Source organism: Ptychodera flava, chromosome 1, assembly GCF_041260155.1.
Source record: "Ptychodera flava strain L36383 chromosome 1, AS_Pfla_20210202, whole genome shotgun sequence".
NCBI classification, from domain to species: domain Eukaryota; kingdom Metazoa; phylum Hemichordata; class Enteropneusta; family Ptychoderidae; genus Ptychodera; species Ptychodera flava.
In genome coordinates this window covers 30285192-30301513 of record NC_091928.1, presented here as the reverse complement: position 1 = coordinate 30301513, position 16322 = coordinate 30285192, and the positions used below count along the sequence as shown (strand labels likewise).

At 35.5% G+C, this 16322-nt stretch overlaps 1 protein-coding gene across 2 annotated transcripts in view; it reads right to left on the bottom strand.

Moving 5' to 3' along the window:
- LOC139134987 (probable nuclear hormone receptor HR3) overlaps positions 1-16322 on the bottom strand; it is a 112086-nt gene that overhangs the window by 19278 nt on the left and 76486 nt on the right. The gene's annotated exons all lie outside the window — the stretch shown is intronic.

The window sequence follows — 16322 nt, the reverse complement described above, 5'->3', positions numbered from 1 at the left end:
AGGTTACTGGTCTAAAATCACCTGCAGTTTCATCATCCCCTCATGTCTTTATTTCAGTGCATTATACAGAACACTAAGAACAAGACTCATGAACCCTAAAGTTTGTAAATTGGTAACACTACCAGTCTAATATCTGGTACACCACCCTTTCAGGTACATGTAGTTTACGCCTCGAAAATTGAAAGATTTAAACTTTTGCTCAAAATTTCCTCAAGGAAACTTTTCACCACTCTCTTTCAAAATCAAGAATCAGTGTCAGGGGTCGCTGTGCAAATTTTGGTACTGGACAAACAAACTGCCCAATGTTTACCGATATATGAAATTCAAAAAGGCTGACATCCCTGTGTTATCTTCACGGGGATAAAATAAAATTCCTGATTTTCATGAAACTAAGCCAATGAAAATGTTATTTATTCCAGTGTTCCAGCTTAGGCTTATTTGTGCGCTATTTGCATAGTGCCTCTGACTGTCCTCACAGTGGAATTTCATGTTTTGTGCAAATTTAGTTTCAGTCATTTCGATCAGTATTAGTTTTGGTCAAGATAGACATCAAAATTCAGGGCAAATTTTGCGATCTCAGTGCCGAATTTACTTCTGCGTTTTGAGCGTTAGCGCTCGTTTGCGCCGCAGTTGCTACCAACACAGGGTGCGCGTATGCATTCCAGGTACGTTGTGACGTACTACATGACCGGATTACAATTATTAACTCGAAAATTAGCATTTAAACAGAAGACGCAACATGGCTACCTCTGTGGTCGACGTACCCTTCGGGCACCAAAGCCTAAGTTGCACACCCACTCAAAACATTATGGGAAACACTGTTACTCCATAAGCTTCATAATGAGTCCCCACAAGTGGTAGGCCAAAAAAACCAATATTTTAAAAGTTTGAGAGTCTGAATATTTGTCTCCCAAAGGTGCTTTCTACCATAGTTACCAACACCACTGTAACTAATAGTACCAGTATGTACTGTATACCGGTATTAGGCCTATTTTCAGACACGCTTGGCAAGACAAATTAAAGTCACTTTGTCAAATTTGGGTCAATCTTGATGGGTGTAGCCACACTAGCAGGGTACTCATACCCATTCAAGACACCTGGGTACCAAAACTAAACTTTAAATCTGGATGTCCTTTTTTTATTGTCATTTTCCATTTGTTCCTAATGTACCTGGTAAATTATTTATTTACCCTGAATGATACCAATTATTGGACCCGTTTTGATCTATAATCTCTGCTGAATTAAAAACCCGCACACAGATTTGCATCATTGACACATGTTTATTAATTCTTGGCGTGTCGTCCAGGTGTACGGTATCACCCTTCTGACATTGTGGAATGTAAAAAGTATGAGCAAATATGTACAGTACCAGTATATTAAAATTTAAAAAAACCAACCGTTTTGAATCCTTTTTTTTTATTGTTAATTTTATATATGGGTATCAGACCAAATTGTACTGGTAGATAGCAATAGTCATTGTCGGCAAGAATGGTATCAGTCATGTCGTGTTGGAATTGACGCAAAAAAGTTACACCTGAATGTTACTACAAAACGCCTACACTAAAATTCAATAATTCCCCAAATCCTCACACCCTAATAAATCTGTCAAAGTGTTTATTTTACAGTTTTAGATTGAGGGAGACCTCACTCCAGAAGATATTTGCTTAATGAGATGGTTCAAGTACGGTATGTATTAGCCCCACATGCCGCTATGTATTCACTTTTATGTATTTTTTATGTTTTGTAAAAAGGCCGGCGGCCTATAATACTGTATGAATACTATATATATATATATGGGTATCAGACCAAATTGTTTGTACTGGTACTGCAGGAATGCTGATGCATGTATCATTCATGTCGTGTATGATATTATACTCAGTTGATAGCATTTCTGACACCTGTACCAATACATCAGATTTTTGATGTTTTTATCATGTTAACTTTAAAATAAAATTTCATGTTAAAAACTATACATCCATGGGCAACACTATAATGCTGTTGTTTATTTCAAGAAAAATTTAACACCCAGAAAATGAATTTTTTTTAAACAATGAAGAAAACCTTAAAATTTAGATTGTTTTTATGAATTCTTTTGACTGAATCAAACTTTGCCATTATTGTCATTCTAATCGTGAAGATTTCTTTGGTCTTGAAAAACGTACTTATCCCTTTTACCGCCATGGTTGGAACCAATCTCATTGTTTTCTATGACAAAGTTGGACCTTTAGATATGGGAATGGGGGTGAAGGGGTTAACATTTCAATAGAAGGATTTCATTTTTTTACAGTCAAACCATTTATTTTTGCTTCAGAAGAGTGTACACTATCAATGAGCATTTCATTTTTATTGAGAGCTAGGAAATTGCTACATGTGTAAAATGTAATGAGGTCCTACCTCATCTGGAAAGAAACCAGAAACGTGAACAGAGCGCATGTGCAAAATCTTGAGCACTACTTTTAAGTAGAACAAGTGGGTCAATTTATTTCATCTGTGTAGTTTGTTTTGCCACGTTTATAGAACATGCAAACGTCCTTAATCATTGACAGCATAAAAATTGCAATAACCCATCAATTTGAATGTATAGTATACCATATAATCTGAAAATCTTTTGTTTTTACTTTTCCTACAGAAAGGAATTCCAACACAGACATTGGTTCTGAAAAAACGAAATTACAATAATTACAGGTCCAAAACAAAAAGTTATCTTGACCAAGTAACTAGATGGGCTCAAAATAAATGTTAGTATTTAAAATTGTCTCCTCTGCGTGTTGTCCCATAACCTTGACAGAACACAACCAACGTCACTTCATAACAATTTGAACAAATCTGTAAAAGGTCGCAGAAGATAATTTTTACAATAAGGTAGATCGTGCCTCGGGGACAAATATTTGGACTCTCTAACTTTTACAATTCTATTCTAATAATTACCACTTGTGGAGGTTCACTTTAAAGCTCTTGGTGTAAGAAGACATTTTACTGGCTTAGTTTTTTTGAAATTCAAAATTTTTTTTCCCTGTAGGGATAACACAGGGATGGCGGCCATTTTGAATTTTGAATATCGGTAAATCTTGAGTAATTTGTTTCTCTAGTACCAAAATTTGCACGGTGACCCCCGATTTTTATTCTTGATTTTGAAAGAGAATGGTTGAGAGATTCATTAAGGAAAGTTTGAGCAAAAGTTTCAAGTCTTTCACTTCCGAGGCACATACTACCTTAAATATGGGGACTGCATGTGTCTTCTACAAAAAGCATCGTATCATAACTTGAGGTCACATGTATCAAAAAAGTTTAAATTTTGATCATATTTAAATCTAGGACACCTTATCCATTTTCTTAATAATCGACAATAAAAATATCACAGATCACATTACAAAGTTTGGGATTTTGAAAAGGTATAAAATTCATTGATCATATTTAACTGTAATGAATAACCGCTAACCCTACATTAATATAAACTCCACGGGACTAAATTTTGAAGTTTCTTCACAAAAAACAAAAAGGTGAAAACGTTATTTCCTTCACTGGCTTTAAAATAAGTCCATGCAAACAGCAGATCAGAAAAGGATTGCAAGAGTTTCAGTGTCTGAAAATACTGCCTTCAGGGTGCTTTCTACTTCCATCACAAACGGTACATTCTGAACAAGACTGAATTTTAAACAGAGAATTCATGTATAAGCAGACTATCTGAGCTATAAAGATATCTTTTTGGCAACACAATATGACAATTTGATGCAAAATATATGGTAGTGGTATTATATGGTATTCCAAAAAAATACCATTTGTATGTAGAACTCATCACAACCACATCCAAACAGATCAGGCAAGGGAACTCTAAACCTATAATATCAAAACAATCTACCCCACCGCTACCAAGAAGCTTATGAAAAAAGTATTATATGGCTGAGGACAGACAGTCGCCAAGTTAATCTGTATCTAACTTACAGCAAGGGATGAAATGTTCACCTACATGTAATGGAAACATTTCAAGTTGCAAGTGTCCTTCACTGGGGAAAAGTTCACATCAAATTGTCTGACTCTGGTATTAACAGAAATTTAATCACTCCATGTATTCATTCTCATCAAAAAGCAATATAATTACAATCTGGTAAATTTTCATGCTTGAAAGTGCTTGAATGAACAATTAATTGAAACAAAATTTCATCCTAACGTTCATTGATGCTGGCAGCACAGCATGTGAACATAAAATAGTGGGGAAAAAATCATTAAATTTTATAGCTAACCCTCCTATAATAGAACAATAAATCTAATTGTCAGTGTTGCACAAATGAGTCTAACAACCAAATTAACAGCAGGAGATGGCATGTCCCTGTTATTGTTAAATATTTGCATAGCTAGTTCTCTCTCCAAATAAGTGATGTCGGTAGTCTTTATCCCAAGTACTTTATTTATGCCATGTACCGGTATGTTCAATTTATCAACTCATTTCTCTCAGCCTCATATACATTGGTTGCATGAATAGATCAGTAAGACTTTTTTCTGATATTGTGTTAAATTTTTTGTTTGTGCTTCTGTCGTAAAAATACCGTTAGTACTACACTGGAACAATAACAATTACAATGTAATATGCTACCCATTTGTCTGGTAGAAAACCATACGGTATATATGTTGTACCGGTATGTATATTATGGTAATGAAAAAAATTCTGTTATCTCGTATAACTCTGTTGTAACAATAACCTTTACAATCTAATGAAATCCTTTCAAATATGGGCCAATAAATGTTTTCATTTGATTTGTAACATTTCATTTCAGACATACCAGTATTGCTGAGAGTATTACACTGTGGAATGGATTCACAGATTTTGTCTACCAGTATGTGATGCCACAAACTCATGGCTATGTAACTTTGCAGTAAGCCAAACTTCTTAATCTGCAAAGTTGTAACTTAAAACAGCTTTGTCTATCATTTTTATTCCATCTAACATAAATGGATATATATACATGTACTGGTATAGCTTGGCAATGTAGATCATAGTATATGTTTGGCTACCCGAGGGACTGACAGCCACGTCAATGATGGTCTGTTTCCCAAGGCCATAGACCAGCAGATGGACACTGTCAAGGGTGAATTTGAGGCCTATAGCGGACAAAAACATCTGCTAGCTGTTACCCAAAATTGGCCAGTAAATATGAGTTATGAGACACACCCATCCATTTTTCTCAATAAGAAATTGGCCAATGTCTTCATTATCACCTTACAACATGTCTTGGTCCCAGAAAACACTTTGTTTACATTTTCAGCTTGTCAATTGTCAAAACCATTACCCAGCTGGGTAACAGTCCCAGAACTGTTCACTGCTAAATCATTCTTCATGTAATAGTACCAGTACATTGGAGAATCCAACAGATTTTGGATGTGTGCTACAAGGCGTTCATACTAAATGTCTTTTTGACATGTTCAGAAACCTAGTATTTGACTTATCAACATATTGTACACATGATTAAGAAGAACTGTTGATACTTGAATTTGACTTCGTAAAGAATATCATCAATCTACATAATGACTGACAGGAGGGCTGTGTGGACACTGGGCATTTCTATACATTGAAGGTAGTACCAAAGACCAAGATATATCATATGCCACTATAATAAACAGTAAAAATATCAAAAATAAAATTTGGTATACAGATACTGGACCTTTAATGTTACTTGATGATAGGAACTGGACAGGGTTTTTCCTCACAATGGTCTAGAAATGTCCTCTCTGAACGGTAAAAACTGGGTAAAAATAACAGTGCACCCTGAAGCAATTCATGTACCGAAGTACCAGTATGCCCTGTGTCATCACGACACAATATACAAATACTTCTTTTTGCTGACACTACCGTACTCTGGTGATCAATGTTGGCTTTTGAAGACTACACTCAGTGCCATAGTACACACATTACAGAATGATTTATGAGATAACTCGAGGCAAACCTACACTGTCATTGCAGTTTGAATTTCAATAAATCTAATATGTGCTGTGCTACATGCACAGATCTAAATGCCACTTTGGCAAGGCATGTTTTTGTGTGTTATTGGTATAAGTTTGGCCACTTAAGAAAGCCCTGCGGTGAAACACTCATTAAAATTATCAAAATAAATAGTTATAAGGATTTCAAAGCAATTATGAACAGTGTTACTTGCTTTAAGAAGCTAATATCATACCGGTAAATTTTACCCTGGCCGGCTGCATGAAAAATCTACATGCCAACTGCATTAAGTCACTTTTCAAGTTTACATTGTCTAATATTTTAAAACTCCTTTAAAATTTTGAGTAATTTCACTTCTTGTTACCCTTGAAACAAACAGATGTACAGTGTAAGTTTGATATTGTTTGTTTGCCAAATGAATAATCCTGTCCATACCACTTCCAAATAAATTCGCAACAAAGGACTTTCACATCAGATAGTATTAAGTTTACATACTCTGATATTTTAATGTTGCTTTTAAATTTTGAGTAATTTCATTTCTTGTTATCCTTGAAACAAACAGTGTAACAGTGTGTAAGTTTGATCTTAACACAGACTCGAGTACCCAGAAGTTTGTTTGCCACATGTGAATCCTCCTGTCCAGACACTACCACTTGCAAACAAATCCATACAGGAGTATCATGTCAGATGGTACACAACCCTGTACCGGTATACTCGTTTTTTTGTTCTCTCTCCAAATCTTTACACTCAATGAGGATTGCCAAGACAAGAAAGATTTGTTACCAAAACTGAGTATGCTGTGATGGCTTTTATCAAACTGGACAGGATAACCATTGCTGACATCTTTTTTAGTAAAATGATGCATTGATCAACTAATTTCACATGGCACTGCTCACTAAACTTATGATATGGTGTCCCACACTTGAGCATTGCCAATGATTTCTATGTGAACAAAACTGGCATGGTGTAAAATGAACAGGTAAGCATGAACTGTATAAATTGTAAAGTTCAAGGACCGGTACAGTATCGTCATTTCTTTTCACTGTGCATTTCTTGACATTGTCTTTTACATCCACTGTCAAAATTCATAGAAAAGTATAACAAATTAAATACATGGCTGTGAATATTGCATACATAGTGTAAAATACTGTGTCACGATATTACGAATAGTCAAGTTTTTCTGCAGATATGAATACCGAATCAAGTTTATCTCAAACTAAATATGCTGAAAATATCATTTTGTCCCTTTACTTCTTAGACTTCAAGCTTAGTGTTCAATATTAAATGTCAGTCACAGTAGAGGGGGTTTTTAGCAATTCTCGTCTGACCTTACAGGAAGAGAAGAATAAAAGGATACATCAATGTTTGATTTTATTTTCGTCAATTTTTTTACGCTGGCTTGAGAAGTCAATTATCTTGAAATTGTGGGTTTTACAAAATTAGCCTCCTGTCCAGTAGGCTGAACAGATCGGGACCTTGCTGATGAAATGTCAGACATCTATCGGAAGTGTGTGCTAGAAAGCTGACAGAAAGCTGTAGGCCGCTGCCTACAGTAATATTAGAAGCTGTTGAACTTTTCAAGGAATTGTTACATGTACTCCTGCACCAGTGTCTGGAATTGATTTTTTTCTGTTTGCCATTGATCTGAAAAGTGGTGTTCCGTGTTTTTTATGACGTATACAGGAACATTAAAACGCAACCACTTTGTCTCTATAATCCATAAATTCTAGGCACTGCTATGATTACTTCAAGAACCTTCTCACAAGGAAATGCCATCTCAAGCATCTGTCATTCACGTTATTCCTTAGTACCTGAATGCTGTGAGGCAGTTGGATTTTTAACTGACCTGTGACATTTGCCATTTACATACAATTTAGCAGACACTTAATTGCCATAAACTGAGCTACTGAGCTTCTGCACTTTCAAACGACTTGACACTGTACCGGTAGTATTATCTCACATAGTGTGAAGATGAACTTTTGTAGATATTTTGCTCTTAAAAATTTACAGTGTGCTTTCACCTGTAAAGATCAGGCTTTGTTTTGTACTGTTTTTCCCCCATACCAACACATACCGTATGAACATTCATTATGTACCAAGCATCTGGTTTGTGGATTTATTGAAGGATCCATCTGAAAAACCACTCTTTGCCGTGCTAAAACTAATGAAGCCCATTGGGTAATCTGGACAAACCATTAGCCACAGATATTCAGCAACAGGTTGGGTGTATGTTTGTCCATACAGTCCCCCAGACTGCATATGGTGTCATCCATATTGCCATAGTAACATTTTAATGCACATGTAGGATCTGCAAAAGTAGACTTGTCTCAATAATCAATGGTTTCTAGGCACCGGTATGATTATTTCAAGAACCTTATCAAGACTATAGCCATATACACTGTAATATTTGGCAAACATTATGATCTTATTATAATTTACATACTTGTAAAATAAAATCCTCTGCCAAATGGTGTACTTTCATGAAGAAAATCGTGACATTACTGCAACCTTTGAGCTGCCTTGGGGTACTTTAAAAATTCAATGCATGTTGTTTTGGCTTGATTGAACCTATCCCAATCAATTTTTACAATCTGTTGCGACTGCTCCGTTTTTTTTTGCTATTTGATTTACGAAGCAGATGTGAGCTGTGTCGTGCAATATGCTGGCCAACAGCCCTGGGGACATGAGATTTTGAAATGAGAAATCTCGTTTTACAAACGAATGTGACATTATCCGGCTGAATACAGCATTGTATGTTGATATCATCTGTTGCTCCTAATTCAATACCATTGATATTTCCAGTGGGATTCTACTTCACAGGGGATTAGTTTACCTGGTGAAGTTTTTACCTTTTGTCCATTTCTTTACGCAAGGCACACGGTACATGTACATTCACAGATGCATAGTGTGTTTGTGCTGCACGACATCACAATATGGCATTTTAACATGCAAACACTGCATACAACTTACAAGTACCTATGCGCTTTGGTTTGCAGATTGCCAATATCCATATTTTAGAATACCTACCAATATCTACAATATTTTAGAATATCTACCAATAATTTGGATTGCAAAAATACGCAATAAAACATGGTATACCTGCACATGTGCATGTTGAACACTTCAACAACACTTCATCACTCTAAATGCAAAACAAATAAGTTACCATGGCAATGAATTTTATGTACAGCGTGTTGGCAGATTACTTGGTATCACTGATTCTTTTTAATGATAATTCTATTTCTTTGCATGTTTGCGGATAGAATTATTGATATGTATCTTAAATTTCAATTTGAAATGACACAAATGGTTTAATTTCTAAAGTGTGGTTTTATTGTGAAGTACCGGTATGTATGTATGTATGTATGTATGTATGTATGTATGTATGTATGTATGTATGTATTTATGTATGTATGTATGTATGTATGTATGTATGTATGTATGTATGTATGTATGTATGTATGTATGTATGTATGTATGTATGTATGTATGTATGTATGTATGTATGTATGTATGTATGTATGTATGTATGTATGTATGTATTTATGCATGTATGTATGTATGTATGTATGTATGTATGTATGTACTACGTGCATGTGTGTGTGTATGTGTGTATGTCTGTATGTATCTTTCTATCTACCGGTACAGTATCTATCTGTCTATCTATCTATTTATCAATGTGTGTACAAAATGAATGTACCAGTATGTTTGTATGAATCAATAAATCTGTGTGTGCTTGAATGTTCTGGGCAAACTCACAAGTTCATCTCCTGCTTGGAGAGAATATTCTCAGAAACCTGAAATGACTGATTGTCACATTCTTCAGACTACCGATAGAATCATGTATCACTTTATGGTTTACCGAATATAATTTTTATTTAATCACATAGTTACATACCTCTCTGGCTAATAAAGATTTCCATAAACAGATTGCACAGACACAGATGTGAATATAAACTGAGATTATAAAACTCACATCAAAGTTGAAACAGTCTGTCTACTGCAAACTGAGTTTTTATGATGATTTCTTCATTCATTAGTGACTAAATATTTGCTGCAATACTTTCCTTGAGGGTAATCCTTCATTGTAAAGTTTACTGGTAGATAAATTGACATTAAATGCAATGTCACACTTTGTTGATGAAGAGTTGTAATATTCCTGTTGTAATTTATTTTTATGTACATGTAGCAAATTAAGTCATTTGGACAGCATGGTGCACATTATCAAAAGAACTCTTAAAACAAGATTTTTCAAATGAGCAAAAACTCAAACAATTGATAACATATAAATTTACCTGCCTGTTACTATGGTAGCTCTTGCAAGACCATTGGTAAATGTTAGGTAATTTGTTTCTTTGGTACCAAAATTTGCACGGTGACCCCCGATTTTATAAGCTTGATTTTGAAAGAGAATGGTTGAAGTATACCTTGAGGAAAGTTTGAGCAAAAGTTTAAGTCTTTCACTTTCGAGGCGCATACGACCTTTATATGGTTGTCAACAGCCAACCATGTGAAATGAGTGAAATTTATAATGCTGTGAGGTATGTATTATATGTATTTATGCTTCAATTCAAATGAGCTTTTATTCTACATCAGAAGAAAAGATCCTGCAAGACATCAAACTGCCATTGTCAGCTCTTTATGGCAGCTGGTTTAATGTTTGGAGAAGTTGCGCATGCAGTGAAAAGTACACATGATAACAGAAGGTGTTGATATGCGATCTTCTCAACAGCTCCTCAGATCACCATCCCGTTTTGTTTTTCTTCAATGTACAATTTTATCTTCATTTTGTTGATCTTTATACCACACCGTTGGGCAGATGACAGGTGATAGAACATATAACATGACATACTATATCAGTATAGCTTTACAAAGCTGGAACATTAGCTCATCCATAATTTAGACTAGTCACTGAAACTTTCATACTGAAAGTTAAACATGGTGGATCAAATTGATCACGAGTACTGGTATTGTTGAAAGTAGCACTCATGCTTAGGGAAAACATCAAAAGATAGAATGATGTTGGATAAAGATGTTAACCCTTTTAAGTTTTGGGGCAGGGGGTGGTTTTAACCCAAAAAAGTTTCCTATCCGACAGAAACTATATAACAATATCCTAAATTGGTTTGGTTAAGAATTTAAAAAAATTGCGTAGTAATGACGCATTTTCGCTCCTTTTCAAGACCCTGTGATACTTTGATATTGGTGTTACATTTACAGTGAAAGACCAGGAATTTTTTTTGAGTGAAATAAATTTGTTTTTCATTTGAATAATGTTGTCTTTTGCAATATCGCCCATCCTGAGTATATGTAAGTATGTCCCAAGGGGGCCATTTAAGAAAATCGGGGGGGGGGGGGGGGGGGGGGGGGGGGGGCCATCATCAACACACATGTAAAGTCCTTGAATTTTCTGCAGAAAATACTATAGTCTATCAAGTCAAGAAAAAGATGCTTTCTTTGCAGTGTTCAACGTTTCGTTAATATGGACGGTTGATGTTACAGACGTTTCAATTTACGGGACTGCCCAATCATCTTTTGTAGAGGTTCATCAACTATACTGGTGTTAAAAATCCGAGTCGCGACCAGCCTTTTGCCAGTGCTGTTGTTTACATTCATCTGCCATGCCACATGTGCACGGCTCCAATACACCGTTGCCCTTACATCAGTCCTTTCTGTCCAGCTTCATATGCACGGCCGCATCTACTGGGTATTGAATTACAAATGTTGATGGGTAACTGAATCGTTTTATTACACTATGACAGAGGTGCGGACCTTCTGGGTGCCCATCTTCACTACGTGAATGTATGAACTATGTGAACTCTGCGTGATCACCCACTTCATATAATGTTGCCCCCTTAGTGGCGCATCAAACGGTGAAATGAGGGTCATTCGAGATTTATTGACACGTCCTAGAATTAACTCTGATTTATTCACCATGATAAGCAATTTTTGACAACTATGTATTAAAGCCCTGATTTCTGCAATGCAGAAGATGTAGACCCAGTGTACGGTGATTCATGTGAGACATCACGAAAAAATCTCTTCCTCTGAGAGCAATTGAGAACCTCTATACGACTCGCTAAACTCAGTTTGACACTTTAAGACTTGCAGGGCACTGAAAAATCCATCAACGCTATTTTTATGGGCCCCGGAGCGAGGCACATTGACGGTTGATGGGATTTCTTTGTATGTATAGGAAGCAAACTATGGTTCACACATTCCAGGAGAAATGGCCTTGACAGTTTGGCGATATTTGTGAAAATATGCAAGTATAATGTTTATGAAACAGACTGTCAAGGTGTCCAAATTTACAGCAAACGTCTGTCACGATGTTAACTTTCCCACTGAATGACATACCGGTACACACAAATACCATAGAAGTTTAAAAATACTGACAATCAATTTCAAAAACAGCACATACCTACCGGTATAGCAATTTGTTTATTCAAGAAGTTCAAATAACCACTTGTAAATTGTTTTATAACTTTCCTATTTACTAACTAAATTTGTGCAGTCCATAATTTCTAAAATCTTGCCTCGATACAGTTAGTATGTAGTTAGTCTTTCCTTAGGTATCTGTTATTAACAGGCAACGATGTACAAGCAATCTCCGTCCATTTGGAAAGTAACATAAAACTCTAAATAAGTGACAAGTTGATGTATCTTTGTGTCTTAGCATTAAATCTAAAGCTGATATTTGCTTTTATTATGGTAAGAATTCTCCATTAATCACTATAATACTAATAATAATAGTATTGTCAATTATCTGCTCAAATCAAGGGGACTTATCCCATGCATCGACACTTTTTTTGGCGCGGTTGATTCATTCTTATGGCAGATGCCCTAAAAATGACTGAATCAATTGAACTCTGAAGAGTCATTATAACATTTATACTGCAAAAATAATTTCCATATATCATACATAAAATATAAGTTCTTCCAATCTGCATGCTATAGTAACCCTCAGCGTGGATCACCCTTTTTCCAGCTTATTTGTCCAGTGCAAATCCACAGAGGTTTTATCTCTCTTCGAAGGGCTCATTAAATTTACTGAAAGGTTTACGTTCAAATCATGCATGGCTGAAAAGGTTAAAGTTGTCTGCTATAAAAGAACGCTGCAAGTTATACTGCCGCAATGGCACAGTCACGACTTGCTGATTTGCTATCTTCTACATGAAAAGTCACTGTACATTGTAAGTGGTTTGCCTTCCAAGAATTCTCCACAGGCGGAAAAAATTTGACATGGGAGAAACATCTAGTTTGATAATATCTTGTATTAAAAAAAAGAAAAAAATTCTCAATCTTGAAATCAGAGAATATACCAACTCTAATGTGTCTCTCATGCATTTCTTGGTCAGTGTGCATATACAGTCTGGTGATATACTGTACAAGTACGGTATATTGAACGGCATGTTGTACTGGTGTACCATATATGCTTTTTAAAAAATTTTTTTCCAGAGCAGCTGTATAAGGCCAAAAAAAAAAATGTTTCTGGTCAGGTCTTTCTTCACAAAATGGTGCGGCGACGCGAATTTTTTTTTTATTTTTTTTTTCCCTCAAGGGAGGGAGGAGGGTCAGTTTTATAGTTTTATCAATATAGTCACATATATACTGTTCATGCAGTCACTGATCATGCACCCCAAAGAATTTTCTCTTTCTCTTCAGCCGTTTTGGTTTGGTGTCATAGCAATCAGTACGTAGTTTGCCGCGGCCGCCGGCCACAAAACCGGAAAAAAAGGGTGACGCGCTGTTGTTCAGGTGACGCGCGCTGACCAGAAACATTCTTTTTTGGGGGGGGCCTAAAACCAAAATTTTAACCCTTTTTCTACCATGGTATGTTCAAAACCAATTCTTATTGCTGGTGAATATGGATCTCTTTACAGGGAAATGGGCATGAACACCCAGGTACTGTATCTAATCACAACTTCCTTGGAGAAACCACAGTCAGGTAAAACTTGCTCTTTATTATAACTTGTAGTCAAAGGGGAAAATTTGCGAACTTTGACCTATTCAAATTACCAGTAGAGGTCACATATCAGTATTATCGTACTTTTGGATCTCTATTTAAATTGAAGATACTTGAAATATTATAAATTTGTATATGACACAGAAACAATTTCTTCGATTATTTCACAATCATAAGAAAATAAACAAGTATAGTTTTCCGACGTCTGTAACATTCAAATAGTTCCCATCAGACAAAGTGACATTCAGGGAAGTTACACACATTTTCAGGGTCAAATGTCCTCTTGAGAGTGCAATGACGTTTTCTTATCAGGTGAACTGAGTATACACTTACAGCATAAAGGCAAGATTAGATCAAATCTACCGTGAAGGAAAAGCCATTGAAACCGTTCTTGCAGAGAGTTCACCAAACTTAAACAGAACAGGAAATATTTAAACCTCTGCGTCATGCACTTTTGCCCCTGATTAGCTGGGGAAATATAATTTCACCCTGTGTTATTGTTCATAATTTGCTATTGAAGCTTTTAAATTTTGCATGGACTTACAAGGTAATACTGAGACAAAATTATGCTAAAAGTTTCTCCTAGAAAACTTTCAATCATACTTGTACTAATCAAGAATAAAAATTTGGGGTCACCAGTGCAGATTTTGGTGCTGGAGAATTAGATCACATAACAAATTTGAAATTAATTATGGCTGCCAATGCTTTGTAAAATTTAGGAGAATGTTTGATCTATAAAAACACTAAGATGGTGAAAACTTTACTCATTCAAGGTGCTTTAAAATGATCCCCATAAGCAGTAGACCAGCAAGTATTGTAAATATTTTGAGTCAAATTATCTGTCCCGAGGTGCATTCTACCTTGAATGAAAGTACTGGGCTCATGGGAATCAACCGAGAATTACATTTCATATTCACTTCAATGTACATGCAGCCATGGTACCAAGTAATAAATTGAGCCAGGAAAGTTAAATTTCATGGAGATTTGCACAGATTTTATCAGAAATTTTCTGATATCCATAATGCATATATACGTGCAACACAAAACATTTTTACCTATATTTATTTAATTTATTTATATAATTTATTTATTTAAATTTGTGACTTCTTAGAAGGGTTTATTTTGACAAACTATAAAACAATAGAGCTTAAAAGATACAAAATTGCAGGCTTTAGCCACAATTTGAACAAATCGGAATGAGGTCATTGAACAGTATCATACACAGGGACTAGATTTCAAAGTTTGGCGAAAGTGTAAGTTGAGAGACATAAGCCTGTGAATGGAATAGATATTGGACATCTGCAAAATCACACTGAAATAATGCACTCAACATAATCCGTAACATTTTGAGAACAAAAATCAGCAATAGCTGAGTGATTAATGTATCAATAAATAAGACTGGCTGGCATCAAGAAGCCATTACCAAAGTTGGAAATAACCCAGCTACTCACAACAAGGCAATTCTGATGATTGAGTTATCCTTCTGTGATAAAACCAAAGAGAGGCTATCAAACGGTTAAAGGGCCTGCCAAGTTACTGTTCTGATATTTTTCACCAATTGTTTTTTATTTTATTTGTTAAGTGCATTTTCTTATTTCACACTCTAAACTACTGGTTTATACCAGTAGAGTTCTGAGTACATTGTTTGTTGACAAGGGAACTCTGGTCTAACAAGAATAGACACTGCCACAGTGTTGACAAGCTGAATATGTTGTTGTTTCAACATGCATGTGGGAATGGAACAAGAAACTGTAGTTGACATTGAAAACAAAAATAGTGAAAAATTCATCAAAGTTATAGCCATTCGACCTTTAACTGTAAAATACGTATGATGCAATACATGTATTTCAAACTGAAGTGTTGTCAATAGATTTATCTATATCCATTATCCACTATGGCTTTGACCGGTACTTGGAAAATAGACAAAGTATGTATACTGTACTCATTTCAACATGGAATAACAACATATTTTGCAGACTCTAAATTTTCATGATGATTTCAACCGGAAGGTCATTCTAAAACAATAAGGGTATACCATACTGTCTCACCAGCACTATCATACCACTTCTTCGGTAAAGGTATATACCGGGGGGTTACAATTAGCAATTACAGAACAGGTTGATTTAACTGGTGCATACAGGAATATTTTTCATGATGCTGCTATTTTTTAATATTGATCAGAATCTTTATTCAAGATATCCTTCAAAAAGTGCTTTGCAACTCAAGTTTACCGCAGTTAATTTTTCTAAAGGAAGATGCAGAGATCATGAGCAAATCCACAGCAAATGTTCAGCAACACTAGTTATCCTGCGGTGGTATTGTTTGTTGTTTTTGATTTGTTACATGAATGTGCATGTTTAATAGTGTGAACAAATTCACTGGTATGTGTGCCAATAAATTTGTCAACTACCATCTCAGTTG